This window comes from Protopterus annectens, chromosome 14.part0, assembly GCF_019279795.1.
Source record: "Protopterus annectens isolate FY-2018-M chromosome 14.part0, PAN1.0, whole genome shotgun sequence".
Taxonomy (NCBI): domain Eukaryota; kingdom Metazoa; phylum Chordata; order Ceratodontiformes; family Protopteridae; genus Protopterus; species Protopterus annectens.
Window position 1 is genome coordinate 342,105,968 of NC_056748.1, and position 20,380 is coordinate 342,126,347.

The 20,380-nt window shown below is 38.6% G+C and overlaps 1 protein-coding gene across 1 annotated transcript in view; it reads right to left on the reverse strand.

Annotated features, from left to right (window-relative positions):
* WDR11 (WD repeat domain 11) overlaps positions 1-20,380 on the reverse strand; it is a 2,002,440-nt gene that overhangs the window by 768,389 nt on the left and 1,213,671 nt on the right. The window lies entirely within an intron of this gene.

Genomic DNA, 20,380 nt, shown 5'->3' on the forward strand with positions numbered 1-20,380 from the left:
TTGCTGAGATCGATCAGCTGATTATTTAGTTTAAAATTAGGATTCCTGTGGAAAGGTTGAAGAACCATCATATATTGCAATAAATCTACGGACTGAAATAAAGTTTGCAAAGATAAGACACAGGTTATTATGTGGTCCATGACCCCATATTTTATCAGACTCATTTTGTCCATAAAGGGTAATGCTTTAGGATTTATTTTCCTATCCAAAATATGCTTATGATTCAAGACCACCCAAGTTGGTATCCATTTTGTATTCGTTACATCATAATTAGCAATTCTTAAAATTTGATTAGCGTTTACAATCAAATAATATGCTTCAAAGTTTGGTAGCTGAAGTCCCCCTCTTGTTTTAGGGGTCATTAATTTCTCATAAGATATTCTAGTTCTTTTTGGGTTCCAGATAAATTTAGCTAGATCTTTATGCATTTGTTTAAAAACTGTTTTTGAAATTGATAATTGGGCAGACCTAAATATGTATAACATTAGGTGGTAGTATATTCATTTTCACTATTGATACTTTTGCTAATACTGGTAGTTTTAAATTCTTCCATCTGTCACAATCAGCTATTATGTGTTCCCATACTTGTTTAACATTACTGTTATAAAAGTCCTTATTATCTGTAGAGAAGTTGATACCCAAATATTTAATATTTTCTTTACATGTTAACTTCCCCATCAGGGCCATTAATGAAAAAGGTTTTGGGGTTCTTAACGGGAGGATATTCGTTTTCTGTAAGTTAATTTTATAATTAGAAACTACCGAAAATTCGTTTATGAGCTTTAATATCTTTTCACTGTCCGAAATTGGGGTTGTACAATAAATAATAAGATCATCGTGAATGCTGACATTAATATTTTATTCCTATAAATTATTGGTGCATTATGATACAAATTTTGCTTGATATATAAAAATAGGGGTTCTAGATATAGGTTAAACAATAAGGGGGACATGGGACAACCCTGACGAGTACCATTTTTAATCTGTATTCTGTTAGAATAAGTCCTATTGATGTATAGCGTAGTGTATGGATTACTATATAATATTTGTAGTATCTGAATGAATTCTTGGGGCAAGTTAAAACAGGGTAACATATCAAACAAAAACTTTATGTCTACTCTATCAAATGCTTTCTGGGCATCTATTATAAGAGCATAGATATTAAAGTTGTTTTGTTTAGCATATGTCATCATATTATGCAGTCTAAGTGTGTTATCGCTAGTTTGTCTAGTTGCCATAAATCCAGCTTGTTCCTTAGAAATTAGATATATCAAAACCTTCTTTAGTCTCGATGCTATAATTGATGTTAAAATGTTCATATCCACATTCATTAGGGCTATTGGTCTGTAATTATCTGGGTTAAGGGGATCTGAATTGGTTTTATGTATGAAAATTGTTTTTGGTGCATTGAGGTGGGGGTCACTAATTTTATTTTTAGTTATATAATTAAATACATGAGACAATTCTTTTCCCAAACTATCAGCAAACTCTTTGTAAAATTCAGCTGTAATACCATCAGGCCCTGGCGACTTATGTGCTTTCATATGTTGAATTGTATATACTATTTCTTCTTTAGAAATAGGTTTAATCAGGTCACTTTGCAGGCTCTCTTCTAATTCTGGAAAGTTAATTTTTTGCAGAAAACTTTTATTCTGGTTATGTACAGACCTATCAGTTTGCCCCTCATACACCTTAGTATAGATTTTCCCAAAAAATCAACAATATCCTCAGTTTTAGAATATATTGTGTCGTTATACTGTATTTCTGAAATATATCCAGTTGTTTTTGATTGATTTATAATCCTTGCCAGTGCTTTTGATGGTATTTGAACATTATTAGCATATTTCACTAAACACCTATGTTCTTGAAGTGTTAATTTATTATTATGAAGCAAAAAGAGATCCCTTTGAAGCTTCAACATTTCCTCCTCAGTTTGAGCGTTAAAATTCTGAATCAGCACATTATCAAGTTGTTTTATTCTTATTTCTAGTTTTTGAATATCACTATTATGAATTTTCTTATAATATGAAGCTTTTTGTATAAGAAATCCTCTAATTTGAGCTTTAGCTGTCGCCCATTCAATGTCAGGAGTATGTTTTTGGAGCTTCAAGCTATCTGTAAATTCTTCCAAATATTTTATAATTCTGTCTGCTCTTTTTTACTTAAAAGATTTGGGTTGAGTGACCAATTATAACCCCTATGCCTTCTTGTGTCTTTTAAATCTTTAGAAAATTTTAACGAAATTTTTGAGTGATCTGATAGATGACGAGTATGTATAACCACCACTGGTTCTAAATTCATTAGTGCTTTAGATATCAAAAAGTAATCTATTCTAGCCCACATTTTGTGGCATGGTGAATAGAAGGTGTATTTATTTGCATTATTAATATCTTGTGAATAAGAAAAGGGGTCATATAATTGAAAATCTTCCTTAAAATCATTTAATGCTATCCCGGCCTGCTTATTAAATGCTCTTTGTGGACAAGACCTATCCAACTTTGGATTTTGATAGGTATTCCAGTCCCCACCCACAACAAAATAATAACCATCATAATGTGTTAATATTGGATATAATGATGCTATGAAACCTTGTTGATCATTACATGGGGCATATATATTCAAAAGTAGGATAGGTTTATCAAATGCATTATCCGATAAAATCACATAACACCATCGCCCATTTGGATCCACTTTGGAGTCTAAAATCCTATCTTTGTATTGGGTTTTGATAATTATAGCCACTCCCGCACTGTTTGTCTTACCTTCTGATGTCACTAGCTCTCTAATCCAGTTCTTTTTTCTAATATCATTCTATTGTTCATTCATCAAATGTGTTTCCTGTAGAAATACAAACAGTGCTTTGTCCTGTAATAATATGTGTAGCAACAGCTTTCTCTTCTTCAAGTTCTGGAGCCCTTTAACATTCCATGAGTTCAACTCCCACATTCGCAGGTCTTGGTATCAAATAACAATATAAGAGGGGAATTATCAAATTGACATGTATTGACTGTACACTATATCTAATCTGGAAGCATTTCCTACATCCCGTCCCTAACCAGTGCTTACCCACTTTACCCCTGGACCAGGATTTATATAGGTCTTGTATAAGAGAAAATATAAACAAGGTTAAACACACCAACACATTGAAAAACTTCAGGTAATAACATTTAAAACATTTCCTAAACTTACAACCTACATATTCTAGCATATCTACATCAAAGTCTAAACTACACATTCCCTAACTACAGCTTTGGTTTAACTATTAGTTAAACAAATCTAATTTCTAAGGTTATTACTGTGTAAAGGAAAGTTTTAGTAGATTGGGTACTTATTTTATCCTACCTTAAGTATCTGTTTTGTTGCAATCATTATGTACATAAACTTTTTACAGAAGAGGAGAGAGAGAAAAAAAAAATGCATCCTACATTTTAAATCTGTACCCTACACAGTGCCTGCCACTCACTGCATATAGTAAAAAAAAACGATTTTGGTTCACACCTATAAAAGAAGAAAAAAATAGTAAAAGTACATGTTATTATGTGCTTTAAGTACATACTGTAATGTTATTTCGTTATAAAAAGAACATTAACATATTATTTTCAGTTCTCTTTGTCTTCTCAAGCCAGGAAACCATCAGAAATACGACGGGGACCTCTTTCACAGCAGGACCACAGGAAGTGTTACATCCAAATCAACACTCTCAGTTGAAATCCAGGCATTTCCTGTTTACCACACAATGGAAATAGACCTTGGAGGTCATAAAAGTCTGGAAACCAGACAGCAGACCCTCAGATTAGCATAAACAAACAGTTTTATTGCTTTTTCAGAGGCCTGAACAGTTTAGTGAAGAAACAAAGGATTAGAAAAGCCTTGAGGTAAAATACATTCTGGATCTGACTACAGGAACATGCCAGTCTCAATGGAAGCTCTTTTCAGCCCTCTGATGCAGGTAGAACTTTAAAAACTTTCAGGAACACTTTTTTTGCCTGATTTTTATTGGAAACAGAATATTTAGTGCCATCCACCATAAATGTAAGCATATTGGGGTATTTCATCTGGAATTTCATTTGTTTATCAATCAGAAATTTACAGTAAGCAGATAAAGACTGTCTAGCCTGCCTTACTTGTAATGGTAAATCTTGAGCCAGAAATATTTTAACATTTTTCCACATAACATAGCCACCATTTTTTTTTTTTTTTGCAGTAAACAGTATTTTGCTAACATCTTGAAAGTTCAATATCTTAACATATACAGGTCTAGGCATAGTAGAAGCTTGTACCTCTCCCAGCGCTCTGTGTGCCCTTTCTATTACAATCTGTTTCACCCCATCAGCATCATTTAATAGGATTTCAAATATTTGTGTTATGGCTGGTATTAGCTCTGCATACTGGATGTTTTCAGGGATTCCTCTTATAATAATATTATTTCTTCTAGACCTTGCTTCTAAATCAATAAGTTTATTTTGCATGGCTTGTACATCCACATCACATACCTTTGATTTTTTCTCCAGCATGTCAATTTTGTCCTCTATTTCAGAAATTCTGGTCTCAGTTTTGTCCATTCTCTGAAGCAATTGATTGCATAAAACTCCAAATGTTTGTATTTGTGAGGTCAAGTCCTTTAGAGTTTCCTGTATAGGTAGTAAAGCGTGTTTGATATCCTCCATGTTTAGTGTTTGATATCCTCCATGTTTAGTGGCTCAGTCCTGGATCTAGTTTCTGGTTTCTGTTGTTCCTGCTGTCTAGTAATCCTTTGTTTTTTCGCAGTTCCATCCTTTACTGGCGACTGTAGTTCTGACAACTTTGTCTTAGTAGTAGTTGTTTCCATGGTTCTTCCTTGTTGCAAGATTTTTATTTCCCCAAGCAGAAAGGCAGAATAAAGAAAGCACACGGTCCTTTGTTTGTTTCTCTCTTCAGAGCAAAGTAATCACTTGTAATCCTGATGGATAAATACTTTTTTCCCCACTTTTTTAACTGATTTTAGATTAGGTAAGTATAAATGCAACTTTTTATCGTCAATTTGATGTTTAAACCTCCTGATACCCACTCAGATCAGAGATTTTCCTCGGGTTAATTGAAGAGCTGCAGTTTAGCAGTGTTTACAGCATGGCAGCCATCTTTGAATCCATAGAGGACAGTTTCCTAATGGTTTTACCCACATAAAAAGCAGGACAAGAATCTCTGACTGCAGCATAAACCACATTACTAGTTTTACAATCAAAGTGATTATGAACAGTGATATTGTAGTTGTTGTGTTTAAATTTAAACGAGAGCCCTTTAAAAATGTGAGGACAAGTGACACAGTTGCCACAGGGAAACATTCCTTTGGACAGCTCCTCAGAAGGTGAACAGTCAATAAGAAAAGGTGAGTCTCTATTCTCAAATGAAACTCTTAGTGTCCTGGATCTCTTGTATAAAAAAGAGGGAGTTTCACCAAGTCTATTTGCAACTTCTTGACTATTAGTAAGAATCTCCCAATTAGATAAAATAACATTTCTTATGTTGAAGGAATCCAAGCAAATAGGGATAGGAAAAGCAATAGTCCAATTCCGCAAATTATCCTGTGTCAATGATAAAGTTGAAGCTGTAGAAGGAGGTGTAAAAGGGACTAGGGTCGTAACAGAAATATCCTGGGAAGGAAGATTATTCTGCGTAGGAAACACAACTTGAGAGTGTAAAACATCCTGGGTAGGTGAAACACGGGTGTGTATACTGTCCAAAAGTGGAAGGTTAGGTAAAGTCTTCTGCTTAAGTGGAAAACCAATTTTAATAATGGGAGGAAATTTAACATATCTAGCCACTTTGATTTCTGAAATGAGGGAATCAAGAAGGTCACTGGGATAATGTCTTTCTATTAAAAGTCTCTTAAGTATGGCACATTCATTATTAAAAGTGTCATCATTACTAACCAAACGTGAAATACATATAAGCTGACCTCTAGCCATATTGTGCTTCATGAAACGGGGGTGCATGCTGGAGTACTCCAAGTAATTATTCTGGAATGTATTTTTCCTATGGATCGTGGAAGACAGAGAGAGACTAACAGGATCAATCGACACACAAACATCCAAAAAAGTGGCATGTGACCCACAAGAAGCAACTTTAAATTTTAAAAAGGGAATGAACTCAGAGAGTGTGTCCAAAAAAGTATGTAAATGCTGTTCACTGCCCTCCCAAATGAAAAACACATCATCTATATATCTCCTGTATAAGCGTATGCAGTCAAAATCAGGTAGATGTATGAGGGAATTAATCTCCCAAGCAGAGACAACTAAGTTGGTAAAAGAGGGAGCCATTCTAGATCTCATGGCTACCCCTCTAATCTGTTGATATATGGAATTATCAAAGTAGAAGAAGTTGCCTTCCAGAACCAAAGAAGCTAAAATGCAAAAAGTGTCAATTGTTCCTGGGCTAAAAGCCATGGCTTGAGATAGATAGGAGCGCAAAAATTCAATACCTTCATCATGCGGGATATTGGTATAAAGAGCCTCTATATCCAAAGTAACCAAAAGAATGTTATTAGAAGCAGGTGGGTTGCTATGTAGTGTATTAAGGAAGTCCCAAGAATCACGAAGAAAAAAACGGGATTTTTGTACAACCGGGTTAAGAGACCAATCCAAGAATTCAGAGACATTTTCAGTTTTAGTCTTTTGATTAGACACTATGTGTCTAAAAGGTGGGTTGGTATATACATACATACATATATATACACACACACAAACTTATACACATACACGCATTTCATATATATATATATATATATATATATATATATACATACATACAATGGGTCTACTTCAGAAGACTGAAGAACCAAAAGACTGAATCCCAAAAGACTGAAAATTCAAAATACTGAACACATTTTTAATGCAGGTGCAGGGGGGCTTGCCCCATATACACATACATACACGCAAGCTACATTTACTTATGAAAAAAACTGAAAGTTAAAATATTGAAAAAAATATAAACAAAATATTTTTTTTCAAGGGGGTTAAGCCCCCCTGTATCCTCCACTCCCCTTCCTACTTATAAATACTAGCTCCGAGACTGCACAACAATAAGAGAAGACAATTTACCAATACCTGGTGCATTGTGACCTCCCACTAACTAATGATGACAATCTGTGATCATATGACTATTTAATCACTTGTGCCAGCATTACAAATGTTTGATTTTTCAAAAGTTTGAACAAAGGTCTTGTTGTCACATACGTATGAATACATATATAAAGTACAGCTGTGTAAGTAAACGCACCATAAGAGTAGATGCCCAAAAGATCACTGCTGCAGTAGCTGTTCCCTCCTTACCTCCCTTCATCCCTCTTATTTTTGGGTGTGCTTTTATGCCCGAGTACGACATTTGTTTTTTGTTGTTCCTAGTAATGTCCTCTCAGGGATCAGCTTCCTTTTCTGTGCTGGCATGAAAGTTTAGAATAACTTTGCACCCAAACCTGTGTAATGGTCAGCTCAGCTTGAATTGACTAACTGTTTGGGTGCAAGGAAAATGGCCTGCAGCTTTGTAAGCTGACCAGCTGTTGTATCCTATGCAGAATATAACCCATATAGCTTGGACTACTGAAGCAGTGATCAATATCTCTCACACACACACACACACACACACACACACACACACACACACACGCAAGCGCGCGCACACACACACACACACACACACACACACACACACACACACACACACACACACACACACACACACAGTGTTCTGGAGTGTGGTGGCTAGTTCACATGTTGAGGGGTTGTCCCCTACAAACATTTTGTTTTCCATTTTATGACCCTGGGAGTGTTATTTGAAGTAGTGACTACCCAAGGCTTTTAGATGTGTTGGTTATGAATTTATGAATAATCATGTGATGATTAAACAAGATGCAATTACTTATAGTAGACCCCAGATGAATGGCCAATATTTCCTTGAAGTTGTTGAGTTTTTCATATGGCAACCACTGTCCTTTACCTTTCAGGTGAGCACCTGAGCTGGAGTCAGAAGTATAAACTGTAATCCCACACCAAGTTGTGTGACTACTAGAATTCTGTCTGCAGGACTTAGAATCGAGGGAAAAGTATATTCGACAGACAACAATTTCTGATTCTAAAGAACATGAAGGTCCCACTGAAGAAGGCAAAGACATAAAAAAAAACAATCATAACAGGGAATACACACTGAAATTTGCAAAACATGAGCATTTTGCTAATACACATTACATCTGTTTTAGTTGTATACATACACTGAAACAGCCCATGTACACATGCACAGAAATAGTACATTAAAGTGGAATACCACAGACATTATTTACAAAATACACTTGCAAACTACATATCTGTCAAACTGTTTTGAAGGAGAAGAGAATGTCATCTGCAGTGTGCAGCAAAACATTGCCTTAGCAGGGTTAACTACTGTTCATGGTTGCAGGTGCACACAAAACTGAAGAACAATGGTACATATTACTTAGCTGGATCTGTGAAACAAGTAGAAGTATTTTCCTTGAGCATATGATGTTTTAGTTTCTGCCTGAACTAACTACATAGTCAATCTATCTGACACTATATTGAGTCTTGTTCCAGTAGGCTGGAACAAGTTTACTAAAAGCTCTTTCAAATAAAAGGAAAGCTTGAAAGGGCACCTATATAATGACATTTTTTTCGGAGCCTTGAAGAATGCAGGATTGTCCCCTGAGAAACAGCTCACATTGCAGAGAAGGGCAATATCTGTCATGCAGTAACTTGAATGTGTGTGTTTACGAATAGGGATGGTCTCACTGGGATGAAAGGCCAAAAGTTTTTGCTTAGTATTATACAGTGCTATTCGGTTCTACTGCCCAGAAAAATAAAGCTTAACATTTGTTTTCTGCTGTCTGCAGTACACAAGTAGCATCTTATATACCCCTGGTGCACTGACGTCAGGGAAGAGGCGACAGCAACCGATGCCGGACCAGGACTTTGGAATTCAGGCCAACTGCGGGTAGCCTGCCAGCAGGATAACCCAAGTGTAATGACTGCAACAGTGAAACACGATGAACATCTGCTCTTTTGGTATCTGCGGCAAGACAATAAAAGTCTGTAGGCTATTTTAAGCTGTGTCGATACTTTGTTAATGATTAGTTCTATGTGTGTGTGTGTGTGTGTGCTTTAAATCATATAAAACGGTCTAAGGAGACTCCTAAATATTTATGGTTAGCTAGAAGTGACATATTTGTGGGGTTGGCAATAATAATATCAGAAACATTAACACATTTTGAGGTTCCCAATAACAACAGTGTGTTTTTGATGCATTCATAAGTAGCCTGCTAGTACTTAGCCAGTTCAAGGGGTCTACGGAGTCCTGTTGTAAGCCTCTGGTGACTGTATTTGCATGTGAGTTGGAATGTACAATGACAATACCATCTGCATAAAAAAGAGTAGATGACTTCCCAAAGGATACAATAATGTATTTTTTGGAGTTTAGTTTCAATTCATGATTCTGGCGCCAATTATTGTTTGGGGCTAAGGCTGGGTAATAGATTGGACCTCCCCACAGCAGCTTCTCCTGCAGCAACCTCCTACAGCTCCAGCAGCAGCCCCCATCCTCAGCCACTCCAGTGCTCCATTACTTGGCTATTTCTCCTCAGTTACCATAAACACTGTTCAAACCTCTCAGCGTGATACTGTTTTCTTATTTACTTCTACAATTATTATAGATATTGAAATAAAATAGCACAAACATTGATAGCCATTTGCTAAACAAACAAAACAGTCTCTCAATGAAGACAGACTTAGCACAAGCAGTAAACGTCTCTGCCCTTGAAACTCACATTCACTGAAACAACATGAAAACCCACATTCATTTTGCATCTGGCAAGTGGAGGACTAAGCTTACCTCCGGGCTGTTTTCAAACCATAGGCTCCTTATAGATTTTTAGGGCCATGAATACATGTATGCATTCTTTGATTCACCTTCCTGATTGTATTAAATTATATTCCTTGTATAATACAGCACACTTGTTAGAACATGTTTTAAATTTATTTTGAACATTTTTCCAGTAAGCAATGAAACAAAATTTGTGAACCAATAATGACAAAACTGCCCTATTCAGAACATTGCCATCACAAAAGTCTACTCAAACTTCTGTCATTGCAATCCATCATTATCAGTAAATATGCACAATTTCTGCAGAGGTAAAAGTCATCTAAATAATTCCACATTAAAGGGATCTGTAACTAATTAAGAGGCTGCTGCTAACAAGCCACTTTATATTTCATTGTTTCATCTACAAATAAAGTGCTTGTTGGCCTTGAAGAATTGTCTATATTACATTAAAAAATGATAAGCTAGTAATATTGCAATAGAGAACGGATGGCAAACTAATAACAGGTTCATAGTTACTAGGTAACATCTCCCAAGGAGGACATTCACAGGACTGCAGCATCAACTCACTTTAAAGTACAACACAGCACAGCATCAGCAATCCATCTGCATACTGTGGGAGTAGAACTCACAGCCTTCTGCATCAAAAGCAAGTATAATATCTGTTGGGCTACTAACAATGCAAACAGACTTGGCATAATCAGCATTAAACTTCTCTTCCTCTGAAGCTCTCAGCTCGTTGTAAAATCCACTTGACACTCAACAAAATCTCTCAACTTTGCAGCACAAGAAATCTGGAAAAAGCCAAAATTTATTGGTGGGGGGAACAAATGACGAAAACCAGGGACACATTTTAAACCTTGTTTGTACAATCTTAGAAAGTGGCTAGAATAAAGTATTTTGTGTTACCATGTGTTTCCTGAAAGACAGGAAGACTGAAACTTAAAGTGCTATCCTTATTTAGTGAATTCACTTCTCACAGATTTGTCAGAAAACCACAAATTTTAAGAGGAACAGGCCAAAAATATGAGCAAAATATTCTGTGAAAATCTGGACAGTTGAAAGCCATGGACTCAACTCCTTGAATGTGTAGAGAATTCAGTCTCTTTTTTCTTGTACCTAAGATACAGGGTTTTAGCCTGAGTAACACTAATCATCAGGTATACCTAACTGAGGTATTTTACACACACACACACACACACACACACACACACACACACACACACGCACAGCAGCAGCAATCCCCCAGAATAATCAGCAGCAACACCACTACCCCCCCCCCCAACACACACACTCTCAGGCAGCAACAACCCCTCCAGAATGATCAGCAAAACACTGTGGCAGCAAAAACCCCACCCCGCAGAAAAAAACACCAAATGTGATCGGATAGTACCCTTTCCTGGAAGCAGCAGCATGTGTAAGCATAATGTGATCGAACAGAAAACTCTCCTTAAAAGCTGTACCTGTACCATATTTTAACATTGCGCAAGCGGAGAGATAGGAACACACGCACAGATGTACGGGATTGTTCTAAAGAAGGGCGCATGGGTCCTCCTTTAAGAAGATGCTGCCACAATGGTCTTGCAGCTGTAAAAGTGGTGGGGTGCTCCCTCTCCCTATGGTTCCGGCACTCTTGCTTAAACTTCAAGTAGATGACTTTCCTGATTTTCAGAAAATATGACAATGTCATCTAGGAAAGAAGGAAGCTGCATATCTGTTTTTTTTTTTTTGGGGGGGGGGGGTCTAATGATTTTGTCAGTCAGTCTCTAGAATAGTATAGGTGCTCCATAGAGATCAAAAGGCAGCACTCTGTAATGGAAGACCATCTGGTGTAGAAAATGCCTCTCTCTTTTTAGCATCTCAGTCTAGTGGGATTTGTCGATAACCTTTATTTAAATAGCCTTGCCAAATTTCTCGATCAATTTATACACTTATGGCACGGGATATAAATCAAATTCAAATATGCTGTTAAGTTTCTTGAAGTTGCTGCAAAACGTTATAGATCCAGAAGGCCTGGGAGCCAGTGCAGACAGAATATTCTACATCTGTGATTCTTTTACAACTAAGCATTTTTTTGCACGCTATCCCTAACAGCATGGCACTAGGACTCTGGTTTTTAGCATGGTTTTAAGTACACTTTTCATTCAGGCAGTTTCTATGATGTCATTACATTCACTGCTGCAGTTTTCTTAACAGATGGGGATTCCCTGCAGGGGAAGCCTGAATGTCCGGCCAGTCTACCAAAGACTACTTGTTGCTTTTAAAAGGTATGCCAAATGTTACTCAAATACTCCTTGTGTAGCATAGGGCATGAAGGTTACGTTCAGGCCCATCATAATCAGAACTTCTTTGCCACCAATCTGAACGTATCTTTTTACCAGCAGTCTGTTTACCTGTGTCCTTTTCTGCCAGTTGAATGCATTTTCTTTCTCCATTAACTACCTACACCTGTTTGCTGACTTCTATTGCAGTTGCAGATAAGTGCACCATTGAGGATTTTGTTTTTTCTTACTTTTTTGTGCTTCTTGAGGTTCATGTCATCCAGGAAGGGTAAATGCCAGTGTGGGAGACACATTCCCCAATAAGACTGCCACGATAAGTGCTATTTGTATAGGAGCTTCTCATGACCATATGTTTTGTTCTACTTGTCGTGCCTTTATTCCAAAAACTACTCTGCAGTAGACTTTCTTCCCTTTCCTTGTATCTTGAGAACCAGTGTCTTAAGCTTCTCGCTAAAGATACAATGGAAAGAATCTCCCACCCCGAGGGTCAGCCATTAGAAAAAAAGTAGGTGAAAAAGGTATGACTGGAATCTTCTGCTGTCCAGCTTCTGCCAGAAGTTTCTCCCGAGGTTGTTACAAACCTGGAAGTTTGCCTGCTGTGTTGTCTGATTTCTCTGTTGCGACAGTGTCAAAGGTGGGTGAGGGTCCAGCTGGCAGCACATCTGAAGAGGCTTTGCAGGTGTCCATCTTGGACGTTCAGGAGGAACCACTGTTGATTTTTTTTTCCAAAGGGCCTCCAGGAGTTCCTCAGTTTTAGTTGGGGGAGAAGTTCCTACTACGGTTCTTGACTGCTGTCCTGGGTCTCAGCCTTCTCAGTTTTTTGGAGGGGATGTTCCCTTCAAAAAGAAACAAAAAATTAAACACATTTCTTCTGCTCCTAGGTATCCACAAAGTGAGTGACACGCCTTCAATCAAGAGCTATTTACTGGATTGATGTCCTTAAAGCCTCCTTAAGGGGTTTCGTTTCCTGCTCCTTCTTGGCCTTCTACTCTCCTTAAAAGGCCTAGAGGACAGGATTCTTCTGAGGATGAGTCAGATTCGGATAATGAACCCCTGACTTTTTCTACTCAAATTCCTTCTCTTTTAGACTATGGGTCAGAGGATGAGGAATCTATTAGTCCAGATGTTCCTTTGAGGACAAACTCTCTAGGATGATGGATTTTTTTTTTTTTTTTTTTAAGTGGGATTGTGCTCAGGTCTCTGATATCCATAACAGGTACTATGAGTTGCTGCAGTTGGAATCCCCTAAAACTGCGGCTATTCCTCCTGTTTTGGCCGTTTTACTGGATGCTTTTTTCAATGCCTCTTATGCACCTGATTCTCTGCCACCTACTCCCAAGACGCCTGACAGTTTTTATAGGGTGCCTGAGGATTATGCTTTCCTATATAAATGTCCTCCTGCTTACCCCTCCGTTCTGTCTGCAGCCTCTGATAAGTCATCTCAACTGCTTCCTTTGCCCAAGTTACTGTTTTCTGACAAGGACAGCAGAACTATTGAAAGGCTGGGTAAGAATGTTTACATTTCTGCTACCCTAGCTTTTAGGGCTATTAATTATCAGACCCATATGTCTAGGCATGTGTTGGCTTTTCTTTCACAGGCCTGTCAACTTATTTCTGATTTTACAGACTCTGAGGGTAAAACTTCTGTTCTTTCCTTGCTAAGGACTTCCTCTCAAGTCATTTGTCATTCTATTAAATGTAGTTATGATGCAGCAGATGCCTCTTCTAGGGCTGCTGTTTTTGGTTCGGTGATAAGAAAGTATTCTTAGCTTAGACTTCAACCTCTACCTAATGATATTAAAGCTAAGTTGATGGATACTCCTCTGGATTCTAAACGTTTGTTTGGAGAAGCTGCTGCTGGTTTAGGTCCCTTCAGGATAAGTGTAAGGCCTTACAGAAGCTTAAACATGTGCTTGTTTCTCCTGTGCGTAAATTTTAGAGAAACGACCTCGCTAAGCCTGTCTTTTTTCATAGGCAATCCCGCCCTTATACTAAATGTAGGAAGAGTGGCAAACAGCCTCCTCCTGTTAAGGCTACTCAGTTTTCAGGGACTCTGAAGCTTTCCTTTCTGAACAAACCAGGTGCTGTATGACTCTCTTTTCCTAGCCACATTCTGCCTTCTCTTTGCCTTTCTCCTTCTCTTCCTGTTTGGCTTCAGATCACTCAGTATTGTTGGGCTATGTAATTATTCACCGCAGGTACTTCATGGTGTGGAAATACCATCCTTCATTAGGAGCATTTCTTAGCCTCCTTGGGAGCAACTTCCCTTTTTCCCCAGAGGTTCTTCGAACTCTCTTGACTCAGGGTACTATTCAAGAGGTGCCTGTGTCCAAAGGAGGAAGGGGTTCTATTCCAAACTGTTTCTAGTGCTCAGAAAAGAGGGCACTTGGAGACCTACTCTATTCCTCTTTCATTTAAACAATTTTCTAAAAGTGCCTTCCTTTCGATTGTTGTCCCTTCAGATTCTGTTTCCTCTCCTGCTGCCTCAGGTCTACATAGTGTCTCTGGATGCTTATCTTCATATTCTGATGCATCATCTTTCAGGAAGTTTTTGCAATTCTGTGTTGCTTTCTGGCATTTTCAGTTCTCTGCTTTGCCCTTTGGTCTTTCTACTGCCCCACAGGTGTTCACCAAATGCCTTGCTCCTGTGATTTCTTTTTGCAGGCTTTGAGGGATCCAAATAACTTAAGATGACCTATTAATTCAGGCGTCCTCTTTAGAGACCCTTTTGCAAAATCTTCATTTTGCCGTTTACTTTCTTCGGAGCCTGAGGTTCACTATACATTTCAAAAAGTCTTCTCCGACTCCTTCTCAGGATCATGTTTTTGGGTTGCAGGATTCAGAGGGTGCCAATGCTTACATCCCTATCCCCTACAAAGGCCTTAACTCTCATTTCTTTCTTTCAGACTCTTCTGCCTCTGGCTTCCATTACCACCAGGGAGTTTCTGAGAGTTCTGGGTTTCATGGCATCCACCATTCCGATGCTCCCTCTGGCCAAACTTCACATGAGAAAGTTTCACTGGCTTCTGAAGTCAGTGTGGCTCCAACATGCACATCCTCTAGACTTTGTAGTTCCTCTTCTTTGTTGTGTCAGACAGGAACTTCACTGGTAGATTCAACCGTTATCTCTGAACCCAGGGATTACTTTTCATCCTCTCCTCCCTCTCAGGAATTGTTCAAAGATGCTTCAGACATGGGATGGGGTGTGACATTAGGCTTCCTAAAAGTAAAAGGGATGTGGTTGCTTCATCAGCAGAAGGAGCACATCAATGTCAAAGAGACAAGAGTTCTTCTGCTGGCTTGTCAGGCCTTTCATTTTATTTTCTCTCCAGGGCCTCTCAAGGTGTTCAGAGACAATACCACAGTGATGTGGTAGATCAACAAACAGGGAGGAATGAGATCTTATCTTCTTTACCAGCTGGCACTAACGGTACGGGATCTTGCTGTCAAGTATTAAGTGACTCTTCAGGTCATTTATATCCCTTCTGGTGAGAACATTGTGCCAGACACTCTGAGCATGTCCTTAACTCAGTCCCACAAATGGATGCTTCACAATGATGTGTTTCTGAACATTATCCACCAGTAGGGTACTCCTAAAGCGGATCTTTTTGCCTCCCCTCTGAACAGACAGATTCTTCTATTTTTTGCCAGAGTTCCAGGTCCTCTGATGTGGAAGGGGGAACACCCTCTCATTTTCTTGGAAGGCGATGTTTTTAATGCATTCCCTCCCCTTCCTCTGTAAGAACATAATACAGTTGTGTAAAATCGTACCATAATGGTAGATGTCCTTGCCTTCACTAGTGAAGTATTCACTCCCTCCCTCTATCCCCCTAGCCTTTTGCCTTCCTGGATGTACAGGTTACCCCTTGGGTTTTTTGGACTGTGTTCCTACTCGGGCATTCAGTTCTGTTTATGGTAGCCCTGAACATCACCTTTATGCCCTATGCTATGGAAAGAGCATTTTGGTGATATTCAGCATGCCTTTTAAAAGCAACAAGTAGTCTTTGGTAGGCTGGCTGGACATTCGGGCTTCCACAGCAGGGAATCCCCATCTATTAAGAATACTGTAGCAGTGAAGGCAAGGATATCTACTGTTATGGTAAGATTTTACACATCTGTACTGTCTGCTGAATTAAAGTGTCTTTCTACTCTCAGAATATGTCTTTACTCCTAAACAAAAATTCTTTCATTTACTGTTTCCGAGACCTAGAGAATATCTCTCCTACACTCTCAAGCTCTGGGAACCTTAATAATACCTCTCAACCTCTTGTTGTATCTTTCGGCTTTTCCTGGTTAGGGGTCGCCACAGCAGAACTCCGGTCCGCTAATGATTGGCAGTAAATTTTACGTACCGACTTGCCAGGCCTGATGCACAACCTTCAACAAAGGTACGCCCATTCACGCATGTCTCCACACAGAAGACGCTTTAGCTGAGAATCGAACAGGACAACGTCTTACTGTGAGGCGACAACGCTACCTCAGCATCACCACTGCAGCTTATCAACCTCTAAATGCAAGAAATCTGTACAAAGACAAAATAAGGGGGGATTAGAGACAGATTTTAAATATTGCTCTTTTGAGTTAGCATGCGTTTTCTGAAGGGTATGAAGTTTGAAATTTAAATTTATATCATTATTTTGTGACATCCCTTCTCTGGGCCAGTAATCAAGAAGCCTGAATCCTCACCACCGACTCTGGAGAAGGAAGTTCATTTGGAACAAAAATAGATGCATGCAGTACTACCAGATGCAGCTCTCTGCACCAATCACAATTTCCCTTAAGAGCACACAGGGAACACAAACAGTCCGAGGTCTGGGTCATAGGATCATAGAAGGTTACTAGGCTATTGGCCTTGAGACCCTTGTAGACCTAGCCAAGAGTTTAGCCCATGTTTAGACAAATCAGCAGGGACTCGGGTGGAATCCCAGGGGTACATTTTCTGTTTCTCATCCAGTTATCCAGGTTGTGCTTAAAAAGGGGTAAAAAAAAAAAAAAAAAAAGTCATCACTGCCAAGTCTTGAACTTGGGACCCCAAGCACTACAGTCAGAGTAATGTACCACTATGCCAAATGAGCTCTTTCTGTCTCCCTCCAGGTCCCCAGGAAGACTCCCCACTGGCACAGCTGTAGAGTTGAGTCCTCAGCCGAGTGTCCAAGTCAAGACCTCCAGCACCCTCTCTATGAAACCAGTTCTTCATGTCCCTGCTCCAAGCAACTGACACACACACACACATATACACTCTTGGAGATTTGATTTGCACAAACACACACCTGGGAAATGCCATCACAGATTTACTAGCCATGCCCCCTTCTGCCCAGACTATAAGGTAGTTACACTGCCACCAGACACTCCATAGCCAGCTACTCTAAGGCTCTTACAAGGGTAGTCAATTATACTCAGTGAAATTAATATTAATACCAATGGTAGTGTTTGACCAATGCAATCACAGGAAATATTAAAATAAGTAATATAACAGATTCACACAGATACAGAAAAACAGTATTTAACTAATCTCGCTATATTTTCCTGACTGTTCTAAAGTATTACTATTCCCTAGATCACTTACTAGAGCAAGGCAAGATGAAGTAGGTGAGAGAGTCTTCCTTTTTTGTCAGATTCCAAAAACAGACTGCTCTGAGACTTCATTCTCATCTAGTATTGTCTATATATATATATATATATATATATATATATATATATGGGTCTACCTGATAACACTGACACGACAAAACCGAAAGAAACCGAAAGTTCAAAAACACAAAACTTCACATGCCCGACAAACCACAATCCCGACAATCAACAAAACAAATACCTTTCCCGAAAAACACACACACAACACAAGCACACCAAACACCTTACAAACCTACACTAAACCTTACATACACAACTATCTATGCACTTACTTCAACCCAAACCCTAACCCTAAGGTCCGTCACTATCACACACTTACCAGCACACTAACCCTAACTCACAATCTGCCCCTAACCCTTAAGTCTGTCACTATCGCACACTTACCTTACCCTAACCCTAACTCACGTAATCCAACCCTAACCCTCAAGTCCATCACTATCGCACACTTACCCGCACCCTACCCGTAACTCACTTAACACGGCCCTAAACCTAAAGTCCGTCACTATCGCACACTTACCTGACCCGCACCCTACCCTAACGTCCATCACTATCACACAATTACCTTACCCACACCCTGACCCTAACGTCTGTCCCTATTGCACACTTACCTTAACATGCCGGTGTTCTCAACGTCAGGATTCTCAACTTTCAATCATCTCTGTTGTCGATCTTCCGATGTCGCTGTTCTCGTTGTCGGCATTGTGGACATTTGGCATTTTCAGGTAGACCTATATATATATATATATATATATATATATATATATATATATATAGTATAGTAAACATCATTTTTGCCCTGGATTACAGAATGACATCACATACATCTAGTCATCTGACTTCTGGTTCCCATACTACCCATTTTCCTAGCAAATGACCCAAAATCTTGCACATATGTGTCAATAGTACACACAGATATAGCTTTGCTAAGATCTGTTGCAGCTTCTGGAAGTCATAAAACAATAAAACACTTCCACTCATCCTACAGACGCTAATACATCATTCCATGGTAGACATTTCATCTCTGTCTGCAATCAGAGCTGTAAAATATAATCTTTAGGGCCTAAATTAAGTAATTTAATTTCATACTATTTTTCAAAGTTAGCTGGATCTGAGCTTAACCTCTTCTCTTCAGTATCCTCTGTTGCAATATTAATTTCAATAGTTATAATACAGTCTGGTATACAAGTGTATTTCTTTTTCTGTCCAGCGGGACACACTGTTGGTACATTTTTAACACAAGCAGCTTTATAAATACATTTTAAACACAAGAATCTGTACAAATTAGTTTGATATACAAATGACATATAATTCTTTAAAAAATTCCAGGTAGCTGTGGTGGCATATGTTACACATCCACTGCACTACTTCTCCTATCATAGCTGCCATTACCTCACATTGTCACAACTTCAAACTTCAACATTTTAACAGAAAGACACAAATGTTATGAGGAACAGACCAAAATATGAGACAAAAATCTGGACATTCTGTGAAAATCCAGACAGCTGAGAAGTCTTCCTCCTCAAGCATACTTAATACAGAAACTTCAATAACAGTTGGTCTCTGTAGTTTCAAAATGTTTACGTGGTACAACTGTTCTGGCTTCATTTGTCCTAGTTGTCTAATCTTGTAATTCGTTTTACTTACTTTCTTATAACTTCAAAAGGGCTCTGCTATTTTACAAGGAAGTTGTTTTCAGCAATGGATACTAATAAACGTATCTAACATCCTGGTTTGAACACTCTCAGATAAGCTTTTATGTTACTTGTTCTCTGTTGTGTGATGCTGTTCCATCTTTACATGTTCGCTTACTACAGGCATTACAGTTCTTAGCATGTCCTGCAGTTCTATAAAACATCCTAATAAACTTTTAAAGCGGGTCTTTTCTTCCTCTTATGTCTCTCAAGCTATACCTACGAAGCCTCAGGCATGTCTGCCAGAAAGCAGTTCAGATGATGTGAATCCACTAGACACTTGGGGTACTTCTCTCACAGTAAACACAAGATAGCAGCAGCAGGTCCCAGTTTTTCCATCTAGTTATATGGCCTTTTAAAACACAGACTTTAAAGTTCTGTTAATGTTTTCAGCTAGTCTATCTTTTTGAGGAAGGAATAATAATATCCTCAGTGGTTGCACTTTAAAGTACTGGCAAAGTTTATACATCACTTTGGACATGAAAGGGGTGATTTGTTCAGTAACATTTTTTCTGGGAATTCCTACCACAGAAAAGAGCACTACTAATTAATTTGCTATGGACTTTGCATTGACTCTTCACCGGAGTACTCTCTTAGGATATGTTTTTGCATACTAAATAATGATAAGAACATACTAATGTTATTTGGTTTTACCAGTGGATTCACAATGTCCAGTACTAAGAATTCAAAAGGTGCCTCTACAATGGGCAAAGGTATTAAAGGACTCTCAAATCTTGGGCTGGATGCCCTCATTTGACACGGCAAGTTGTGCAAAATTTTTCTAGGCCCTCCATATTCTCATAGGTTCACAGGTGTGTACTAGGCTAATGGCCGTGGAGCCTTTACAAGCCTTGCCCATAGAAGTGCCCTACATTGTGCCGCCCGACGTTAGTTCCCAGTGCCTCTATTAAAAGTAGG